Source organism: Microtus pennsylvanicus, chromosome 16, assembly GCF_037038515.1.
Source record: "Microtus pennsylvanicus isolate mMicPen1 chromosome 16, mMicPen1.hap1, whole genome shotgun sequence".
NCBI lineage: Eukaryota > Metazoa > Chordata > Mammalia > Rodentia > Cricetidae > Microtus > Microtus pennsylvanicus.
In genome coordinates, this window is record NC_134594.1 from 17639892 (window position 1) to 17651157 (window position 11266).

Below are 11266 nucleotides of genomic sequence, written 5' to 3' on the forward strand. Positions count from 1 at the left end.
GAGATGAACAGGCCCATTCTAACTATACCAGTTGGGGCTTCTGGGAAGAAGGAGCAGCTTTTTTTTCTATTGAACGGAAACAACGTGTTGAGCTTGAGTTGCTGCTAGCGATGCTATTATAGCCCCAGGAAAACCAGCCTTCTATAAAGGCTGGATGGAGAGACTTAAATGGCCCAATACTCTGATAAGAGTGGTGATCATGGGTCTTAGAAGCTCTGTGGGGTGAGAAGCAAAGCAAGTGATAAAGCAACATGTAGTCAGAGGCTGCTTGTTCGTTCCTGGCAGCCCAGACACGAAATAATCACACAGAAACTGTATTATTACAACGATGCTAGGTATATTAGCTCATGCTTCTTATTGACTAGCTCTTATATATTAAATTAATCAATTTCTGTTAATCTATTTATTGCCAAATGGTTGTGGCCTACCAATAAACTTCTGTCCAGCATCCAGAGTCTGTCTTCTGTGACAGCTACATGGATTCTCTATGACTCTGCCTTCTTTCCTCCTCTATCTGCTTGGAATTCCTTCCTTGCCATATTCTGCGCTGCAATATTCATAAAACAGCTTATTTATTAGCTAATTGTATTCACAGCAAAGAAGAGGGAATCCCACATCACCTCCCCTTTTCTGTTTAAATAAAAAGGAAGTTTTTAACTTTAACATAGCAAGATTACATACAACAAAACAGTTATCAACCAAGAATTACAGTTACAATATTTATATCTACTTTTCTTTTATCATAACTAAGGAAAACTCTATCTATTCTTCAACTCCATCAGAGAGCCCAGAAGTGATGGAGGAAGGTCATTGGTAATAAACAAACCGCCTTGGCCCATTTTGATAGGCCATCCCTTAGGTGGGTGGAGTAGGCAGTACAGAATGCTGGGAGGAAGAGGAAGTGAGCTCAGACTCGATAGCTCTCCTCTCTGGGGCAGACGCCTCCAGACAGAGGCCATGCTCCCCTCTCCCGGAGAGACATGATGAAGCAAGCCGCCAGGTCAGACATGCTGAATCTTTCCCGGTAAGACTGGTGCTACACAGATTACTAAAAAATGGGTTAGGCAAAATATGAGAATTAGCCCGTAAGAGGCTAGAGCTAGTGGGCCAAGCAGTGTTTAAATGAATACAGTTTGTATGTTGTTATTTCAGGGCATAAGCTAGCAGACGGCCGGGGTGTTGGGGACGCAGCCCCTATAACTACACAAAAGGTCTTTTACTTATTGCCTAAGTAAATAGGAAGTGCATTGTAGGCAAATTCCAAAACTGTAGAATTGACAGAGACATCTTGCTGCAGGACAGTCACATAAAGTTCTTCTGTAACATTGGGGCACCCATCTTCAGCCTTCAGGCTTCTAATATCCAGAAGACTTTTCCATGACGCAGGACATTTCAAAGACAGTCCCACCTATATTGGCAGTTTGTCAGTCACTTTCCTCTGTGTCCTGCAGAATGTCTGGCAGACTCTTTCACAAAGCAGGAACCCTGAAGGAGTGTCTCATCTTCAGGCAACTTCAGCAGTCATTTTTCTGTGGGTCCTGCATGTCCAGATCATATAGCATACCATCAAGCAGTCCAGGCAAGAACAGTTTCTTGCCCAAATGGATAACCAACTCCATAAGGAGCCACTTTGATGCCCATCACCCTCTTGAAGTAGATTGGTGCTGCCAGGAGCAGATGAGTCTCATTGTCATGAAAAGTCCTAAGTTCTTAAAACATTTTAAATGCTATATTCTGTTAGTCCTTGAAAGGTTTGAAGAATACCTAACTGAAATCTCTCTCTATATATATCTAGAAAACCTAACTAACATACTACAAACTTGACTACTACAGATGATTATCTATTAACGTATATTTCTTAATAATACATTATATTTTAAATGAGTTGCACAAACACAATACCTTAATCAAGAGCAGAAATATACATATAACAAAATTGACCTTAAATTTTTCTCAATAGACCAAGATCCATACCAATGCAAAGTATCTATCTCTATAGCATACCTCCATTTAAATGAAAATAAACATTTATAAACAATATTTGGAAATTTGAACATAGTTCTCTTCAAACTGCTTCCTGTTTTGTTGGATGAAGTAATTTTAGGGGTTTATGGAGACCTTTTAGGGGTCTTTTTCTATTGAACCACATTAGCCTGAAAGTAATCTACAGATTCTCATCTTCTGTGGAAACAAAAACAAAACCTCTTTTCCACAGCAACATATCCTTAGACCTAAATTTTGAAGTCAAGATACTCTTAAAATATTTATGTTGGTTTAATTTAGCAGTCTTTACAATGAAATGTCTCTCTGTACTTATTCATAGTCAAAAAATTTAAAGAAAACACACTAACATACACAATCCAGACTTTCTGTGTATTTTCCCTCCTTATGTGACTTATTTTTCTATACTCCTTTAATCTATGACTGTCTATGTGCTGTCTCTCCAAAGACTTTGTTTTATTTTTTAAAGCCATTTACTTCCTTGTATAACTGTCTATGTTCCTTTTCCTCTCTCTCAAGCCTATGTATGTTTATTCAACACTGTGACTTGTTTAGAGGTCTTTTACATCTGGATTTGTTTTTATTGCATGCCTATCTGTAATTTTTTTTTGACCAGGAGCACTTTTTTAAAAAAATGCTAAGTGGTTCTTCCTGTTGGCTCTGCCCAGTCCAATAGAGCAAGACATGTTCACTGTCTCTGAGAGCCGTGCATGCTGCTCTAACTCCAGGGTTGCCGCAGGTCTATGTCATACCATCAAGGAGTTTGTAACAAGCTGTTCACAAACCCCATTTAAGTGCTTGACATCCTGAAAGAGCCAGAGCTGTTCATGCAACTAACATGAACCACGAAGCCACCATTTTGAAGCTGTACTTTTTTTTTTGCTGCTAATTCTGAATCAGAAAGACCTCTCTTTAAGAGAGCCTTTAAGGAGCCATGATGATCTTGCTTGTTGCCAGAAAACAGAGCCCATCTGAGAAAAAGAAAAGAGGCCACTACCAAGAAGCCATGCTTAACTCTGTTCTTTTGTGACTAGAATCCCTTTCCAACCTTTCTCTAGGTTTTATGTAGATATTGTCAGACCCACGTTGGTGCAACAATTTGTAAGTGGAGGCTGCTTGTTCATTCCCAGCCACCCAAACCTGAAATAACCACACAGAAACTGTACAGTTACAACACTGCTTGGCCTGTTAGCTCATGCTTCTTATTTTCTAGCTCTTATATCTTAAATTAACCAATTTATGTTAATCTGTGTATCACCATGTTGTTGTGGCCTATCAGTAAGGTTCCGTCCAGCATTTGGCATCTGTCTCCTGCTGCAGCTACATGGCTTTTTTTTCTAACTCTGCCTTCTTTCCTCCTCTATCTGCTTGGAATTCCCACATTGCCCATTTCTGCACTACAATAGGCCCAAAGCAGCTTCTTTATTACCAATGGTATTCACAGCATGGAATCCCACATCACCTGTGGGTGTATACAATGAGCAACCAGAGCTTCAACACCAACAGTCCTCTCCACAGCTACTGGTCAGGTCTACACAGCATCTAGAAACTCCAGTGCACCCTTTGACTATTTTGGAAAAAGAAGTATTTTAAATTTATGCTTGTATTTCGTATTGATTTTTACTTTTGTAATTTAAAATATGTAGGGAAAATAAACTATTTGGTAATGATTCACTTTTCTTAAAGGTGATATAGTTTGCTGTGTCGGTAGCCATGTGTGGGCTTGACTGCATTGTCTTTATCTAGAATTTTCTTCTGAAACAAGGTGTTGTGGGAAGAGCTTCAGAGACCATAGCCCACAGCTTTGAGCTGTGACTTTGATGATGCTGTTGATAACTTCTAGAGCTCATTTCTTCTGTTGTGCCTTAGAAATCCTTTCTCTTAAATGGCGTGGAATCACATCTATCTTTTAAGCTTGCTACACTCCTGGGATCTCAACCCAAATCAGTGCTCTGTCCTGCAGTGTTGACAGAGAGAAACAACTGAGAAAGGTTGATGAGGGGCTGGGTGAAGAGTGGTCACGCTGGGGATCAGGCCAAACTCTGTCTGGAGCTTTGCATTCTACCTTCCTAGGATTTACACTAATTTTTAAAGCTAATTCTGTTGAAGTGGGTGTGTGTTTCCTTTTTATATTCTATTCTTTGTTTTTAATGGAGTTAGTTTTGTCTGGCTGGACTGTAAGTTCTCTGAAGGGAGGAATTTTTTTCTGGGTGTCATTTTCAGAAGAGTTGTGGGAAAATAGCTAAACAAGCCCTGCTTTGTCGACTGAATTAAGAGCTCAGTGCTCACACATGCGTAGGGCAGCTCTGCTTTTCTTTCTGGGAAGCTTTGTTTTGCTTTTTACTATATTTTTAACATTATGAATTAGATTAAATGCTTATTGGAAGTGATTTCATAGATAATAGCTGTATGAAGTCAGTATTTAAAATGAAATCATGCAGTCCTTCTGCTTAGTAAATTGTAAGAGAAAAGAAGACTTTGGAAATAGTACTATAAACTACATATCTCTTGTTAACAGGAGGCTAATGAGCTGCTTGATCCCTCTGAACAGGTTTTGATCTTTTCATAAATAACAAAATAAAATAAAAGCTCCTTAATTAATTTTCCCGTGCTTCCTATGGATATACTTAATTTTATCAGGTACCGCACTCACACTGACACTAGAATCCAAAGAATCTGAGGAAGAAGCTTTCAATTCAGCAACAGGGAGATGAGGGGACGGAAAGAAGAGCAGCAATAACAATAACAATAAAAACAAGAAAAAAAATCACCCAAGTCTCCATTAGCAATTTGACGGAAGCAAAACTATTTGAAATAAATGGCCCCACATGTCTTACAGCGCGCCCTCTTTTCTTGCTATACGTTAGTAGTAGCTCTAAGCAAGAGTGTGTGTAATTACTGCAACTGTGAGGCAAGAGTGGAGAAGACAATGTCCCTTCCCTTTCTAGTTTTTATGACAAGGTCTCATGTAGTAAAGTAGGCCTCAGATTTGTCGCTCAGCTAAGAAAGACTTCTCATCTCGCTTCTCCCTCCTGAGTGCTGGATTATAGGCATGCACCTCCAAGCTTGGATTATTCATTGTGTACTACTCGGGATCAGATCCAGAGTACCCTGCACTCCAGGTAAGCACTCTGTCTGTGTAGCTGCATCCTGAGCCCTGAGGCGGATGTCTTGATGGGAATATGAAGCGGAGGAGATAATGAGAGTCAAGTAGGAAGGATAGGGACCCAACTCCTCTTCATATTGGCATGGAACCAGACACAGAGCAGTGGGAGGGCCTCATAAACATAATTCACTGGAATGGGAGGGTGATAAAAGGCCTTTTTTGTTGCCTTTCGCGGAGATAAATTACACCCGAAGCTGCAGAAATCTTCCTCTCCAATTTCAGATTGAATGTGCCTGTATAATAAACATTTCTGTAACATTCGGCTTCTTTAACCTAGACAGCTCAATTAGGGCTGCGCGATAAAATACAGCTTCTGTGTACTTCGTGAACACTTAATGCATCTGAGAGCCTGTTAGCAAGAATATCACAGAAAACTGGTCTTGTCAAGTGTTTAAGGAAGTTGAATGGACATTGAGTTTAATAAACATACAAGCACATATGCATCTGTACATATATTTTTATTTACAAAAATTCTGATTCTGCATGATTTGCTTATTTATTCACATTCTCTTTTTGTGAAAAATCTTGTTCGTTATCTTTGCTATTTACTGGAAAATGATGGGAACACTTGGGAAAATTGTTACTGGTAGGGGCAGATATGCAGAAGTCAGGAGGTCTTTTATTTTAAAGATTGACTTATTTTATTATAGATACATAAATACCTTGCCTGCGTGTATGTACACTTATTGCATATTTACCTGGTGCCCTTGGAAGTCTGAAGAGGAAACTGAAACAGGAGTTATAGATGATACGTTGCCATGGATGTTCTGGGAACCAAACACAGGTCCTCTGAAAGAGCAACAAATGCTCTTAACTGCTGAGCCATCCCTCCAGCCCCAGGAACTCTTCTTTAAAATAGTGTGTGTTCCTTGTACAAAGTAATGGGTTTCTGAATAGTACTTTTTGTTTAGGTTGCCAAGTGCTTTGACCATGTTCACGCCACATTGTCCTCTTCTGCTCCTGACATCCCTCCCCCAGCCAGTGCCCTCCGTGTCTCCAATATTCCTGGGTGTTAGAGAAAACAAGTCATGTTTTCTCTTTTGGGGCCTGACTTATATCACCTACCTAGCCTGGTAATCTCTAATTCCATACATTTTATTGTTTTTAACAGCGGGACAAAAGTCTGTTGTGTATGTATACTACTTTTTCTTTTTCTGTTCACGTGTAGATGAACTCTGATTCCATGCCTTTGAAGCCAAGAACTCTGAAGACTCATAAGAGCATGTGAGTTGAAGGCAGAAAGAACTAGCTTAGATCTGATTGCTCAATTGATTTGCACAGTTCCTTTCTTTGGAAAACACATGTTAAGGTTTCCACAGGATTGGCTCAGAGGAGGATCTCAGTGCAGATTTCAGATTGGTCTGCACATTGCACTGTGCACAGGGCACAGTCCACGGTCACCCACTATCCATATTAACACAGAAGCTTCTTCCAGACCACAGCTCCAGCCTCTGTTAGATACAGTAGTGATACCTTGCATGCTGTCATCATTCGATCCCAAATAGGGCTTCAGTGTCCTGAGGTCTCAGAAACTAGCCTCAGTTTTGCCCATTCCATTTTGGATATACTTCAATTTTCATTGCACCTGAGGAGTGCTATCTTAGTTAGGATTACAATTTCTGAAATGAAAAACCATGACCAAAAGAAAGATAAGGAGGAAAGAGTTTGCTTAGCTTAGGCTTCCATATCACTGTTCCCATCACTGAAGGAAGGCAGGACAGGAATTCAAACAGGGAAGAAACCTGGAGTCAGGAACTGATGCAGAGACCATACAGAGGGGAACTGCTTCCTGGCTCAGTCTTCATGGCTTGCTCAGTCTGCTTATAGAATCCAGGACCACCAGCCCAGTGATAGCACCAACCACAATGGGCTGGGCTCTTCTACATTGATCACTAGTTAAAAAAATGGCCTATAGGCCTATTTACAGCCAGATCTTAGAGAGTTGTTTTCTCAGTTGAGGTTCCCTCCTCTCCAGTGGCCCTCGCTTGTGTCAAGTTGACATAAAATGAGGCAGCACAAGCATAGACTTTCCACTTACCAGCCAGAGGCATTCTCGCAGTGCATCCATTTGATTGTAACTTAGATAAACATTATCGTTTCATGACCTCAACTTCTGTGACAGATGATATTCTCCTGGGTCCCAGTTCTTTCTCTCCCTTTGTCTGCTTCCCTCATCCCACTCCGTGCCTTCTACCAGGTGTGGCTCTGCCCCCAGAAGTCTCCTTCCTAGACACCTCTTGGTTCCATTTTTACTTCTCTTATGACACACCAATTTCTGCTTATATTATTGTTATTTATATGCCTGTCTACCCTCCCTGATTTGATTCTCTGTTATGCTTTGGACTAGCGCTGTTTATTTCACACTCATTTTTTTCATTTACCCAGAGTGTATTTATAAACAGGCCCTGCCATCCAAGAACAATGAATAGTTTATATATATATATATATATATATATATATATATATATATATATATATGCTTTTTATACATATAATTCAAGTGTCTATAATAATGTTGTAAGAGGAATGGGCCGTGTTGGCTAGAATACAAAATATGTGTTATAGTGTGTTTACCGCCACCCCTCAAAAACCCCATTCACTGTCGAACTTAAAAGAACAGCCTCATTAAATAAACACAGAAAGTTCCAGAACATCAAAAGGTGAAAGATTAATTTTTAATGTTACACGATGTTTCTGGAAGTGGGTATTTCAGAGGAGCTGGATGCATCTCTCCTTTCCTGGATTCGTTTTGTCTTTCTGCAGAAGAGGAGGCGGGAGAAAGTACCTGATTCTTTCGCATGCTTCCGAGGCTTGTTTAGCAGCCTTCAGATCCACCAGACAAGTGGGACTGTGGGGAATTCCTCGTTTGTACTTCTAATTGTTTCCTTAAATGTGACAGCAAAAATTCATTCAGAAAACTGCAGCAGATTTGGGAGATAAAATAAGGCCTCAGACGGCTGTTAGTAATACAAATAACTTGAAATGTTTTTGCCAACTGCATGTCAGCTGCAATTAACAATACGATGTTTATTTTGGTGCGGATGGATACCCTGTGTAGGCAGTCTCTCCCTGTACAACAACAGCTCTTTTGTAATGTCTTCCTAATTGAAACAGCCTGTCGGGGAGAAGGCAGATGGGAGTGTAAGCAGCGTCCATGGCACAACTCTTTGAGGTCATAGAACTCATGGATGTCAACTCATCCCTGCCTGCAAGTCAGGGATGCCCCTTGGTGAGGGGGAGGGAGTGAGACTCTCCCAGGAGCTTGGGCTACGATACCATACACAAACTCTTTGCCAAACTGTAGCAATTCTGGCATTGCCTGATTCATATGCAGTGCGATCGTGGGAAGATTTTGAACAAATATTGATTTGTGAGTATCAGATGAGTGTCACGATTCCCATTTTAGTACTCCCTTTTCTCACTCAGTATAATTTTTTTTTCTATCCTCTTGAGAAGAAGTAAATAAGGTATGGGAATGTTGGCACACTCTGAGGAAGCCAGACTAATGTTTTCTTCTGAACCACAGAATGTGTTCTGGTGTGTGTCAAAATTGCTTGGGTGCTCTGGTGTTTGAGTCCTGATGCTACTGAGCTTTCACTCGGTTTCAATAAAAAAGCAAAGCAGCATTTGCAGGCGTATTGAGGTGGATTGAAAAGCCAGTCGGCTAGTCCAATATTAATATGCCACCCTTCTCTTACCCTGCTGCCGTAATTTGAACCATGAACTATGACTTAACTGGCAGCATCCTTCTTCTGATGAGGCAAGGCTTAATGGTAATGAGTTTATCTCTTTTAGAGGTGTTCTTCCTGTACTCAATCATCGCAAAGGCTTTATTCTTACCATAAACATTGAATGGTACTTTATCAGGAATATTATGTAATGAACCCATTTTAATTTGTCTGACAATTATGCAAACCAGCATCACCACGGAAATGGACCAGCTCACTTCCATGGCAAAGACTCCAAGGGTAGTCTTCCTTGTAAGATCTATAAATAAAGATACTGCTTCTATTGGCTGCAAATAACATAAACACTACTATAGTACTTGAGTCTACTTTGTCATTCTTTGTGTATAGAACAAACAAAATTCTGTCTGGAGGTTGATAGCTGCATCTTCAGGATACTGTCCAGGCTGGAGATGGAAGGGAACACAAGGGACACTGAGTGTCGTATAGTCTGTGTATACTTTATTAACCACAAGGATACTCCTGCTGCCCTGGAATCTGGGGCATCATCACACAAGGTCCGATACAATCTCCTATCTCTCTCTCTCTCTCTCTCTCTCTCTCTCTCTCTCTCTCTCTCTCTCTCTCTCTCTCTTCCTCTCTCCATCTCTCCCTCCGTCTCTGCCTTTCTGTCTCTCTGTGTGTGTCTCCCTATATTTGTCTCTCTGTCTCTGTCTCTCTCTTTTGGGGTGTGTGACTGTTGTATGTGTGTTCCCAAGTGTGTGATGTGGAGGGAGACTTTGTGAGTCTCCCTCAGTCCCCCTTGTTTTTGAAGAAGGGTCTCTGTGCTCACCTGCTTGGCTAGACTGGCTGTCCATCAGTCCACAGATCTGGAGTTACACGTGTGAGTCTCCACCCCTAACTTTTTAAAAATATGAGTTCTGGAGGTTGAGCTTAGATCTCCATGCTTGTACAGCAAGCACCCAGTGCTCAGATCTCGATTCTGCATTGAATGGAAAGGAAATAAAATGATTTAGAGCCCACTGATAGTGACCATTCCACTTGCACACGATTTTGAAATGAGTGGGGGCTGCTGGTCTGTGTTTCAGAAGCTTCAGTCTGTTGGACTTGGTATTCTCAGAGAGCACGTTGGGCTGGGAACATAGGAAAGAACTAGAAACTGGAGCAGATTGCTATTTATAGTTCGCAGGCCAGTTAGCTGGGAAGTCAAGGAAACAGAAAGACTTAAAGTGACTGAAATATGACTCCTTCCTTATTTTCATCTTTTTTCCCTTTTACGCACTTTAGCATTATCCTTGATATGGTGGAACTTATAAAAATCATCCCATTGCCTGTGACCTGCCCTGTGAAGACAGACACTCGGAGAAGATAGATAGCATTCAGATAAGCCATGCCCAAACAACGCTTGCAGAAGAAAGGAAAGGAAGGAAAGGGCTGGGGAGAAAACAAAAACCTTGACATGCCAGAAGATAAAATGTGCCCAGAAACTGATGCTCATAAACCCTTGCCTGGTTTTATTTTCAATATTTATTATTTCACTAAGATTACAGAGTCCTTGACATTAAGCTTTGTATTCCTAAGTGGTGCCCAGGAGAATGGTGGGTATGTGATTAACGACTTTAGGTAAGAGTCATTCACTGGTATCACAGCAGATTTTATGTTCCAACGATTATATAAATTAAACCAGTAATGCCATAAAAACGCACCAATATTTGTCTGAATTTGTCATAAACATTGCTATGTCATCAGCATACATTGTAATTCTTACTGCCCATGATTAGAAGCAATCCTCCCGTTTCCCGTGAGGATCTGATAACAGTTAACGGTGTTAATGCAAAAGTAAGTAGCTGAGGATTTTAGCTGCAACTCCACTGCAGATGGAGACTGATCTTATCTTTCCTGGGCACCCAGATCCAAATAATCACACAGAAACTATATTAATTACAACACTGCTTGGCCTATTAGCTCAGGATTCTTATTAAGTAACTCTTACATCTTAAATTAACCCAAATTTATTAATTCCTGTGTATCACCATGAGACTGTGGCCTAACAGTAAGGTTCTGGCCACATCCTTCTCCTTCGGTCTCTTTGACTCTGCCTACTCTCTTTCTTTCTCTCTGTTCTGATTTTCTGCCTGGCTTTGTTCTGTCCTGCTATAGGCCAAAGCAGCTTTTTTATTAACCAATGGTAATAAAAAATATTCACAGCATACAGAGGGGAATCTCACAACACTATACTCTGTTGCTTCAAAAAGTAGGCTTGTATGTGTAGAACATTTTTATGAATTAAGAGGAATAAAATACCAACTACTAATTCTTATTTTAAATTACTATGTTTCAATAGTGCACAGAATATATTTTATAGGGGAGTTATATATTTGTGTTTGATAAAAATTATACTTAGAGTGAGTTT